Genomic DNA, 12,725 nt, shown 5'->3' with positions numbered 1-12,725 from the left:
AAGCAAGCATGTCCTATCACTGACCCAACACCACAACTATGTGATTTGTGGAAACAAAACAAGGTTTGAAATGTAGGAAGTCAAATGCTAATTTATGCGAGAGTTTACACAGAAGACTCCACTCTCATTAGTATGTGATCAGAACTGAAGTTTTCTTTGGTGAAATTTCTGCTCATGTCGTCTGCCCACCTCATGATTGGATCTTTTGTTTCTTGGGTGTTGAGTTTAATAAGTTCCTTATAGATCTTGGATCCTAGGCCTTTATCTGTCATTTGCAAATGTCTTCTCCCATTCTGTAGGCTGTCTTTTAATTTTATTAACTGTTTCTTTTGCTGTGCAGAAGGTTTTTAACCTGATTAAGTCCCAATAATTCATTTTTGATTTTGTTTCCTTTGCCTTCATAGATGTATCTTGCAAGAAATTACTGTGGCCAAGTTCAAAAAGGGTGTTGCCTGTGTTCTTCTCTAGGATTTTGATGGATTCTTGTCTCACAATTAGATCTTTCATCCATTTTGAGTTTATCTTTGTGTCTGGTGTAAGAGAGTGGTCTAGTTTCATTCTTCAGCATGTGGCTGCCCAATTTTCCCAACACCACTTATTGAAAGGACTGTCCCTTTTCCTGTGGATAGTCTTTCCTGCTTTGTCAAATATTAGTTGATTATAGAGTTAAGGGCCCATTTCTGGGTTCTCTGTTCGGTTCCATTGGTCTATGTGTCTGTTTTTGTGCCAGAACTTTATGATCACAGCTTTGTAATACAGCTTGAAATTCGGCATTGTGATGCCCCTGGCTCTGGTTTTCTTTTTCAATATTCCCCTAGCTATTCAGGGTCTTTTCTGATTCCATACAATTCTTAATATTATTTGCTCCAGCTTTCTGAAGAGAGTCTTCAAAGAGTTAAAAATAGGACTACCCTACAACCCAGCAATTGCACTACTGGGGATTTACCCCAAAGATACAAATGTAGTGAAATGCGGGGACACCTGCACCCCGATGTTTATAGCAGCAATGTCCACAATATCCAAACTGTGGAAGGAGCCTTGGTGTCCATCGAAAGATGAATGAATAAAGAAGATGTGGTCTATATATACAATGGAATATTACTCAGCCATTAGAAACGACAAATACCCACCATTTGCTTCAATGTGGATGGAACTGGAGGGTTTATGCTGAATGAAGTAAGTCAATCAGAGAAGGACAATCATCATGGTTTCCCTCATACAGGGAATATAAGAGATAGTGAAAGGGGTTAAAGGGAAAGGAGGGAAAATGAGTGGGAAAAATTAGAGAGGGAAACAAACCATGAGAGAATCCTAACTGGGAAATGAACAAAGGGTTGTCTAAGGGGTGGTGGGTGGGGGGATGGTGTAACTGGGTGATGGGCACTGAGGAGGGCATTTGATGGAATGAGCACTGGGTGTTATACTATATGTTGGCAAATTGAACTTCAATAAAAAAAATAAATGTGAAAATTACCAAAAATTATTTTTAAAAAAACTGAGGTTTTCTCCTGTCAAAGATGTACTTGAAAATGCCATACCCGCAAATAAACAGGCACCATATATTTTCCCTTTTTTGATAAGAATCCTTTTTTAAATGAAATTTACCAGGATTTCTGTTTGTAATGCACAAACCTACGTCTGTTACATGTTTTACACATCCCAAGATATTAGATTATATCTTAGAATATCCCTCATATACTATCTGGATAAAATCTGGTCTAGGTGAAATAGTGCATAATATTGTCACTGACCTAGTGACACAAGATGAAGAAAACCGTGAAAATACTCACTGCATGTGACATAAGATTCATTATCTCAATACAATATAGCAGCAATTGGGACGTCTAGGTGGCTCAACGGTGAAGCACCTGCCTTCGGACCAGGGCATGATCCTGGAGTCCCAGGATTGAGTCCCACATCAGGCTCACTGCATGGGGCCTGCTTCTCTGTGTGTGTGTGTGTGTGTGTGTGTGTGTGTGTGTGTGTGTGTCTCCCATGAATAAATAAATAAAACCTTAAAAAAATACAATATAGCAGCAATTGGAACAACTCTCATTTATTCTCTAATTTCAGATTTATTTTACATTATTTCAGAATTACAGATAATACCAAAATTCAAATATGATTAAAAGGAGCCAAAAGGTAAACTAAAAGAGAATACTAGCAGAAGTTTCAGTATTATCAAAAGTCTCATTATATCATGGTGGAAACTAAAACTTGCAGATCTGTATCATGACCATGAGGACAAGAATTATAATCAGATAGTCCCAAACCAGAAGCTGAAAAGCAAGAGGCAAATGAATGTTGCAGGAAACACAATTTGCAGTGTTTAACACACATTGTCAGATTAAATAATATTCCTGATCAGATATCTAATCTAATGTCTAAACTTCAAATGTCTAAAACTATAAAGTTTATATACAAAGCAAAGTTTAAAGAGATTTTTCCTAACTTGACAAAAATCCCAAGCATTTGCATACCATTACCAATAAAGGATTGCTAAACTGAAATAAATGTTTCTAAACTGTCAGTAACACAAATCAGTTTTGAGTCAATCATGCTAAGAGGGAAAACTATTATCTACCCATTTTCTCTACAGAAAATGATATTTAAAAGTTTATTGTCATTTGAAGAGACAAAGAAAATGCAACCAAAAAATATAGCAATTATAAAAGTGCATTGGGAAGTTAATTAATAAAATTGTATTATTTTTCAGGATTTTGTGATGATTTGGGCATGTGTATGCTTTTTAAAGTGTATAACTTATGATTTCTCATCCTAAATAAATATTTATTTTCATACCTAATTTAAAGTTACATTTGTACCTTTGTATTCTTTTTCTTATAGAAAGCTCCCCAGATCATAAAAGCCTCAGACCCAAACAATCTGGACCCATTTCGGATCCATCCTTTCCTAGACTTTGGCAAGGGAATTGATTCAAACAGATTGACTATTTGGTTATTTGGTAACAATTACGTATTGATTCAACTACCAGTGAATTTAATGAAAAATGTGTCCCATACCTACTTAGACCTCCTACCATAAGCTTCTAAGCTTTGCTGAGTTCAAATCATATGCTGATATTGAAACAATTCTCTAAAATTAAGAAAGCTGGTAGCGGTAAATATTGCTCTTTATTCCACAAGTTTCAAGTTCTGTCCATTGGAAATGATTCCATGGCATGATTTAGACATAAGATTTTTGAAGATGAATTACAAAGTTATATGCAATGGGCTATATAACCCATTGGTTACAGAAGCCAATTTGATGACAAAGAGCTTCTATCATTTACTCATGATCATGTTCATAAGCAAGATGATGTAAAATTAATATTTGCCTCGTGGCCTGCTGCTTGGATGCCACCAACAGATTAATAGAGGGGGTTGAAGATACTGCAAATAATCATTTGTCTTTTTCTGCTTAGAACAACTCTGCAGAGAGACCCTCCCTCCTGCCCACCACTACACACACAGATCAATAACCTACTCTCCGTGCAGCATTAAATACATAAATAAAGCATGTTGGAGTTAGGAGTTATAGAAAATCTTTTCTAGGAACTTCACTAAATTCCAAACAGCCTGGGCTGTGACTCTTGGAAAATTTCAGCTGCTTGCTTCCTTTGCTATTTATCCCCAATCTCTTCCCCACCACAACAGAAAGACTAAAGAAAATGAAAGGAAATAGGGGGGCAGGGGGCAGGGGGTGGGGGGCGGAAGTAAACTAAATATCCAACAGTTCAATAGGGACAAGAGAGTAAATGGGATAAAATACATTAAACTGAGATTAAGATTCTTATGTTTTCAACCTGGCATCCTCTTTACAAAGCGTTTACAAAGCATCAAAAATAGGTACACTGTGCATCCCATCTACAATGCTTAGTCTTTGTAATTAGCTGGTAGTACATGCTACTTTCACAGAAAGCTATTAAATAAGATGACGAAGACTTGGCAATGGTGCAGCAACTCTTCCATTTTTCATTGTTATGTTGATGAGCAATTGAAATGGCCGTAATTAAAACAATTCTGTGATTCTATTTTTAGCGATCTGTTGACTGTCAAAATTAAAAATATATATAGCAAGAAAAAGTAACCTGGCATGGCCAATCCCATAAAAAGGATCAAATGATGTTCTCATGATGGCATTCTACAGTCACACGGGGAAAGAGCCACTGAAAATTATATAACATGGTCCATTTTTCAGCAGTGATTTGCATTTCCTACTCCATATAATATAAATTATGTTTGAACTGTTCTGAATTCCTCTGATGACAAGTGCATCATTAGCCTTGCAAGTGCTTGTATTTGACTTCGCAGCAACATCAGGTTAGCCATGTGCTAGCAGGCCAACCTGAACCTCTGTGACAGTGTAAGCTGTGAGCCCTATGACTCAAAGGGATGGTAGCAGGAACAGTGAAGACTGGTGCCATTTTGAGGATACTGAGCAAGAAATCCACTGTCTCCAATTAGATAAAAGATACTGACAGCCCAGCAGTGCCACAGCTGCTGTCCAAAATATGCAGAAATAATGACCCTTGGCATGGCACAGCTTATCAGTCATTCCAGGCAGAGATCCTAGGCTTTGGGCCCAAGAATCATCATTTATTCCAGACTCCCTTGCTCCCACCAGGCAAATCACTAGGCCATTCACTACCCATGGCTGTCTTTCTTGCCTCTGTCTACAGGGGAGCCAGGGGACAGCTGGAGACAGCTGAAACAGAGTCACATAACAAGACAGGCATCAAGAAGAAGAAAAGATTTCCCAGCAGAAGGTAATGTTCCTCTTGCAGGAAAGATTACACAAGAACACATCCTGATCATAGCAATGATCACTATTATACTGTGCCAACTCATGTCGCAACACATATCTATCAATGTCAGCTTGGGCTTCCTATTCTGCTTCCAATGGAGCAAGAAACAATCACAGCTCTGACAGCCATCTATCATGTCTGTTATTTTCCTGTTTCAGCAAGACAGGGAGAAATGATGACCTTCAAGGCTTGGTGAAATAGAATCTTTCCCTCCTTTATTTTCCCTCTGAAGAAAGGATACTCCACATTACTCATCACTTCTTAAATCTATTTTTGTCAAGTCCAAAGATTTATATAAATGTATGATATTATAATCATGATCATTAATGTTACCATGTAAATTTTTAGTTTTTCTTTAGATGGGTTCATATTATTCTAAGAGAAAACATGGTAAAATTCTTGAGGTATATATCCTAACCTATTTCCATTGACTTAATCTTAAGACATCCCAGTTTTTACTCTTTTTATCTGTACTCAGTTGTATGGAAAGCAAACACACAAGACCAGTATAGTTTGTCTAGATTCTGTCTTTAAAGAACTTGAAAGCCAGGAAATTTATGATAGCTATGAACATATGCCCAGGATGCCATGGCAGTCAAGAAAAGGGAGTTTCTTCCTTCCTCAGGGTCTTCATATATATTGTTCTCTTGGTCTGGGGGCACATTTTTCCTACTCTTTGCCTGGAGAACTCCTGGATATCATTTACATCTCCACTTAGATGGCACTTCTCCAGAGAAGTTTTCTCACTTTCATCATTTCAGGCAAATGCTTCCTTTCACAATACTTACAACACAAAAATAAAATAATTTATGATTACTTGTTTGATGTATGTATCCCCCCACTAGACTGTAATTATCTGCCTCACTGTTATATGCCTTGCATATAGAAAAAGGGACATCATATATCTGGGATGTCTTAAAGGAAAAGTAGACTTCAGCAAACAAGCCTGGAACCTAAAGAAGGAATGGCTTTCCAGAAAGAGTAAAAAAGGGGGATAAATGATAAAATTGGAAAAATAGGCGAGAACTAGGTAACGAAGAGGTGACATGTCAAGAAATTCAAACATAATCCTATATGTATTGATCAGCCGCTGAAGATATAAGCAAAAAGGCAATATGATACAAATTTTACAAATATGGCTTTGGCAGTAGTGAGGGCAAGAAGAGATTTTAGGCAAGGAACTCTGAGAACGTTACTGAGAAATGTTGAGGGTCTAAATCATGATAGGACCTAAAAATGTAGAGGAAAGGATGGATTTGAAGGACATGAGGAAAGGAACATTAGTAATTATGTGCAATTACTTAGATGCAACTGAGAAGGGAATGGAGGGGTTACGGAGGACACATGGGATCTGGGTTGGACGATTTGTGATATGAGTATAGTGTGCTAACCACTAATTACTATTGCAAATAGTTTAGGTTTGGGTTGAAGACAATAGTCGCAATTTTTGCACCTACTGAGTCTGAGGGGCCTGTGGGTCTTCCAGGAAGGAAGTCAATAATCCAGTTGAATAAATGGATTGAAGGCTCAGGAGAGAGGAGTGGGCCGGAGCTGGATGCTTGGGGTCTCAACCAATGAGTGCGGATTGATGCCATGATAGCATAAAAATGCTACAGGGAACAAGGGTAGAATGAAAAGAAAAAGGGGCTGGGTGTGGAGCCCTAAGGAGCACTAGCTCTTAAATTCTCTTGCCCCTTCTATCTAGTACATCATTTCCCATCATCCTCTGGCTGGCTTGTCACTCTACCCCAGCAAGACCTCTCATCCCCACCCCTTGGCCCAGGCCTTTACTGTCCTTACCAACAACCCAGAACTCATACCTTCTACAGAGAAATACAATTTCAACTCTGTAGGCCTCCAGGAAAGTGAGAAAAAGCAAAGTTGTAACTCTCAAGATGGTGACATGATCACAAAAAAACATGGCTGTGCTGCCAACTGCTGTGCCGGTTTGCTGGGGTTGTTGTAACAAAACACCACCAACTGAGTGCCTTACTCAACAGAACTCTATGGTCTCACAGTTCTGGAGGCTAGATGGCCAAGATCAAGGTGTTGGCAGGGTTGATTCCTTCTGAGGGCTGTGAGAAAGAATCCATTCCTTGCTTCTCCCCTCCTCTGGTGGTTTCTGGCAATCTTCAGTGTTCCTTGGCTTGTGACACATCGATCACCCTGATCTCTGCTTTCATGCTCCCATGGTGTTCTCCCTGCATACATGTGCTTGTACCCAAATCTCCCCCTTTTTATTTTTATAATTCATTCAATCACATTGAATTAGGTCCTACCCTGATGACACCATCTTAAACTAACTAGTTACCTCTGCAACAACTTTATTTCCAAATAAGGTCACGCTCTAAGGTACTAGAAGTTAAGACTTCAAAATAGGAATTTTAAGGGAACACAGTTTAAGCCCTAACAACTGCTGGACACGATGCATTTAATTTTTTGGATGGCAGAGAAGCTATTTCTTTCATAAAGTGATATATGAGAAAGTGCTCTGTGAACTGGAAAATGTTAAAGGTACTATAGTTATTACTTTTGATAAAACATTAGTAATTTACATAAATACCATTGCAAAATTGTTAAGGGTGAAGCTAAGGGCTCTCACTAATCCAAATGCTGAGTGTGTGGACACAATGATATGGTATGATTACCACGCCAAGTTTTTAGTCCTTTCTGTGCAACAAAAACATGGGATCAGATTTTTGGTAGCTGGTCTATCACTATTTTTAAGCTTTATGACAGTCTACATTGTCACCGCACTGGGTTTCGGAATGGCTTTGCGTAAAATGAGCTTATTTATCTCTGAGAATTTATTTTTTTTTAATCTTTTTAAATTTATTTATGATAGTCAGAGAGAGAGAGAGGCAGAGACACAGGCAGAGGGAGAAGCAGGCTCCATGCACCAGGAGCCTGATGTGGGATTCGATCCCAGGTCTCCAGGATCGCGCCCTGGGCCAAAGGCAGGCGCCAAACCGCTGCGCCACCCAGGGATCCCTATCTCTGAGAATTTAAAACGTAACTGTTAGGACGTGGCCATCAGTCCCAGACTCATCACTGAGGCATCAGATTGGGCCAGTGCTCCCAGAATCATGAGGTCATTGCCTGCCACCCCCAGCAACTGACTTTCAGCGGCAGTCACTTCAGACCTCATGGTGAGATGGATGTAGGGGCATCCAGGGTGCGTGCACAATCCTATGCTCCATCACCAGCCCAACTGTTCCATGTTTCTGAATTGCTGTTTTTAATGAAATCCTGCCTTATGCTTTTTATTGGCTTCAAAGCTTTTTCCTAGCATCTTAGGACTGAACCTGTAGATACTGACATGCCTCTAAATCCCATTCCCCATCTGAAAAAAGGGATCAAAAGCTTAGACTTCCTTTTGATCCATGTGGCACAATGCTATACGCAGAACCCTCAAATTGGTATTTTGCTCCAGTTTCTTTGAGGATATTTTCATTCCGAAGAAGTTTTGCAAACAAAATCACAGAAAGCCTTTTACTCATCTGCACCTTTGCACTTGCTCCTGCTCCAAAACCCATACCCACACATCTAATGTCTCCCTCACAATATATTTATAAACAGCTGCATAGCACTTTGCGTAACCTGATGTGAGATTATAATCGCTCTCAGTCCCGTGAGGTAGCTACAGCCCCGTGAGCCTCCACCCAGCTGATAGAGAGCCACAGAGAAGGCTTTTGATATCAGCATGTTTTTATTTATTGTTTATTATATTGTTTGACAGACTCAAATCGGTTAGTTTGTCAGCCTCAATCTGAGTGGGTGGGAACCAGAAGTCTTTCTTGCCTTAATTTAAATTCATTCCCCTTCTTCCTTCTCAAGCTAATTCTGAAGTTCATTCAGACACTCCCAATAGTCTGTCTAAAATGACCCTGTATCTGAATTCCCACCTTGCTAGTCACAAAATAGGGACAGTAAGTACTTTGGCATAATACCTACTCCTCAACTTGGAGCCAATGACGCTATATGAAATTTTAAGTGCAGAATTCTTAAAATTAAGTTGCTGCCAAACCAGAAAGGACATATATTGTGAATCACTGAAGAGAAAAATTACAAAGGGTTTGGGTTGGCTGCGTTCAGCTGGGTTGATAGCTATGGGGCAGAGGGAGAAAAGCAAGGAAGTCATGTTATAGAAAATGAAAATCCACTTTTAGAGAAAATTAGGTGGTCAGGGACATGGGTAAGGGATTGCAGAAAACCCCACAGTGTCCAGGACGACCTAATGGAGTGAGTCAAGTCTTAGGGGCATAAAGAGAGAAGATAGGGAGAGGAATAAAAGCATTCCTAGGAGCGCAGTGGCTGATTTGTGAGGACCATCTGTGAGGTCACCAGTCCCTCCAACCAAAGCCAACTGAAATAACTAAATTCAAAAGGCTGACCGGAGGCAACCAGGCCAATGCCACAAAAAAGGGCTCAGAGAAAGACAGCAATAATGAGAGGGAGATATTGAGAGGGACTCCAGGGTTTCAAAACTAGCCAAGATCTGTAGAAATTGGGAGAATTGTCTCTCTCCCCTGGAGGGCACCTCACTCCCACGGCCTCTATCTCCTCCTACGAACATGGCCACTGGGCCCCAGCCTCCAGCACCCGGAGGGACATCCAGGGTCACTCTTGTTAAGGAGCGCCTTTCTGCCTGGGTCTGTTGCCAGCTTTTGTATCATCTTAATAGAAAATCAGCTTTTTCTACGGATGAGGCAAGATGTCAATAATAGGCTTTTATTCCCCAAGACTCTTGCAATGGGCTATTTACCAGCTCCATTCCCATTCCTGCAATGTTTTCATCCCTTCTTCATTCAGGCTTGAACCATGTGAAATCCCTCTTCAACCACCATGTGAGAGGAATCAGCAGTGTTAGGTGCTCTCCACTTGAGCCTTCTCAGAAGGTGAATCACACCAGCAGATGAGGAGAAACACCTCATGATGTAAACGTTTGCTTATTACTCACCTTGACTCTGTACAGCACTTACCCTCCATCAGGCAGTGAGCCTGAACTTCAGACTCTAAAGCAATGTCTAGGTTTGCACATGGGCTCCTTTCAATGTGCTCATCTGTAGAGGAGGGGGTCAGGTGGGGCTGTTTCCAAAAGCAATGAGAATCCAGAGGTAAGATCTGTGACACTGGAAGTCCCTCTCACAGCCTCCATTTACTCCTTTTGTATTCGCGGGTTAATGGCGGCAAAGCATCAATCCAGGATCTGCTAAAAATGGGACAAGAGTGTTGCATTCTATTTGGTCTTGGATAGATTAAATAAAGTGAAAATGAATCAAAAAGTAGTAGACATCCCCACAGAGTTTTCCTTTTTTCTAAATAAAAAAGTGTGGTAGGATTGAAAGCTTGAGCTCTGGGATGCAATATAGATGTTCTTGACCAATAAATCAAAAAGGTAAAGGATGTCCAGAAAATGCAACATAAGCAATTTGACCATCCAGATGAAATGCTGCCAAAAAAGTGCCGTCAGGCACCACCTGGCTCCCTGCTCAGGCTGCTTGTTCTCCTCTCTTCTCTGTCTCTCTTCTCTTCTCTGTCTCTCTTCTCTTCTCTCTTCTCTGTCCCTGGGCTCAGTATTGCCTCCTTACTGGCCACATCCTGGGCCACTGCAGAGAACATACGAGTGAGTCCTTATCAAGCTCACAATATGTGTTAGCAAAGTCTTTTTTTTTTATTCCCTCTTTTTGCTCTGTATGTTCTAATTCCATCTGCTGCCTGGCACCGATTTCTTCTATCTCACCCTCTGAGTCAGTATTCTGGCCTTTGTCATTCAACTTGTCTATGTTATATTTCCCAGGTTCCAACATTCCGTGACTGCTCCTCCAGGCTCCAACAGCTGAACTCCTTTGGCCTTTATTTCTTTTGTGCTCCTCCATGTCCTTGCTAAGGTCTTAAGCCTGGTGTGCTGCCCCAGTGCATGGACTTCTTGACTTCTCTAGACTTCAGTACCTGTCACATAATTTTCAGGCCCTACACTGATGCTACCCTGATCTGTGCACTGATACACATAAGGGATTTAGGGGTCACAAGAGAACTGTGTATTACAATGGGTTTATGGATATTTGCTAAGAGCTAGAAATAGATGTAAGTGCAAATCCATATGGATATTATCTGCTATATTAAGGGCGAAGATGGCTTCCATTAGGAAAGTCTGAATAACCACCAGAGCGAGTTAAGATATGAAATAGGAAATGGGTAGTAAGCAGTCTAAGGACAATAATTAATGAGTATTAAACAGGACCCAGGGGCATTTTTTTTTAAAGTTTACTCCACACAATGAAATATTTCACAACATAGACAGAGATTTTAGTGCTGCTTTATAAAATAGTAATGATACTATTAATAATTGAGTAAATAAATAAATTCAAGATATAAACCTTTAGGGCAATGACTCTAGAGTAAAATCTAAAGGATACACAAAAACTCCCCTGTGACAGTATGGCCAGGGTCATTGTAAGTCTGTTGTTTCTTCTCCAAAGTGTCACCCAATGCCACCGCCATAAGGCAAGGGATGGTTCGGAGGTTCCATTGTCTTGCACCTCATCACTGACCTTATGCCCCTCTCTTCCCACTCATTGGCCTCTGCTGAGTCTTCCTGGGAACTCAGGGCATAGAGGAAAAGGCTGCATCACCCACTGCTGAATAAACTTCTGACCTACCAGCTCAGAAGTTTTTTTCCAGACTGATGGAAATTCTGTTTCTGTCACAGACTGATAAATTAGCATAGGAGAGAGATTATGTAGCTATGCTCAAGGAGCTATCAGGGGACCTGAAAGCTGCATCAGAATATGCTTCCTGTCATCAGTAAAACTCTTCCAGGCAGGAAACTATAAACATTATCAAAAGTCCTAATGAAAACCATGATCATCTAGAGGTGAGTACTCACTAAAAGCTATATTCTTAAACTTAACCCCAGGAAAACATTGATATCCAAGGAGTTATGAAATACTTTGCAAACCAACTAATGCAACAGATTTTTTTTTAAAAGGTGAAAAATGCAAATGCAAACATACTTGCCAGAAAGAGATACCCCAAATACAAGTGACTTATGCCTGTAAATTCAGACCTGAAAAGAGTCTCTGATGTCAACTGTCCATGTTAAAAAAAAAAAAAAAGTCACTGGTATTTTTGTCAACAAAAAAGCAGAAAAAGGAAGACAACATACAGTGCTCACTTCGGCAGCACATATACTAAAATTGGAACGATACAGAGAAGATTAGCATGGCCCCTGCGCAAGGATGACACGCAACATACAGAAGGAAACACTGAGGATTGATCAAATAATTCATTAATGGTAATTGCAAGGGGAGGTGTCAGCTCCAGGCATCAGGCTCACTCACAGAGCTCTGTTCACTCTTATCCAGAAAATATTTTACACAGTGCTTGGGGTCCACTACTAGCTCATCTAAAATTTCAATTAAGAGAAAAACAAATATTTTCTGATCAGTGACCCCTGTGAACATCTGATAAATTTCTGGATTTCTCCCTGAAGGAAAAAAAATGCAGCTCAAGTACAATTCTACAAATTCTAGAGGATCCAGGGACCAATGCCATACTCATGAATCCACACATCATATATTAAAAACCCCTGCATTCAACTAGTTGAAAAAAGAGAGAGATGGATGTAGAGGAAATCATCTGAGAATGAACATTGCCAAGGACATAAAGAAGAGAGAGGACTGTCTGGATGGTTGAGCATCTGCCTTCGGCTCAGGTCATGATCCCAGGGTCCTGGGATCGAGTCTCATATCTGGCTCCCCACGGAGAGCCTGCTTCTCCCTCTGTCTATGTCTCTGCCTCCCTCTGTGTCTCTCATGAATAAGTTAAAAAGAAGAAGGACAACAACAACAACAACAACAACAACAACAGAGAATGATATACTGAAAGCCATAGTCAAATTTGTAGAAGGCCAGCA

General features: G+C 40.2%; 1 non-coding gene across 1 annotated transcript; it reads left to right on the top strand.

The window, feature by feature from the left end:
- The first annotated feature begins 11,976 nt into the window (after positions 1–11,976).
- LOC121490334 lies at positions 11,977–12,083 on the top strand. Its single transcript, XR_005987639.1, has one exon. It is a non-coding gene; the product is annotated as a U6 spliceosomal RNA (small nuclear RNA).
- Positions 12,084–12,725: the final 642 nt, after the last annotated feature.

This window comes from Vulpes lagopus, chromosome 4, assembly GCF_018345385.1.
Source record: "Vulpes lagopus strain Blue_001 chromosome 4, ASM1834538v1, whole genome shotgun sequence".
Taxonomy (NCBI): domain Eukaryota; kingdom Metazoa; phylum Chordata; class Mammalia; order Carnivora; family Canidae; genus Vulpes; species Vulpes lagopus.
Note: the sequence above shows the minus strand (reverse complement) of the source record. Positions and strands in the feature narration are given on the sequence as shown.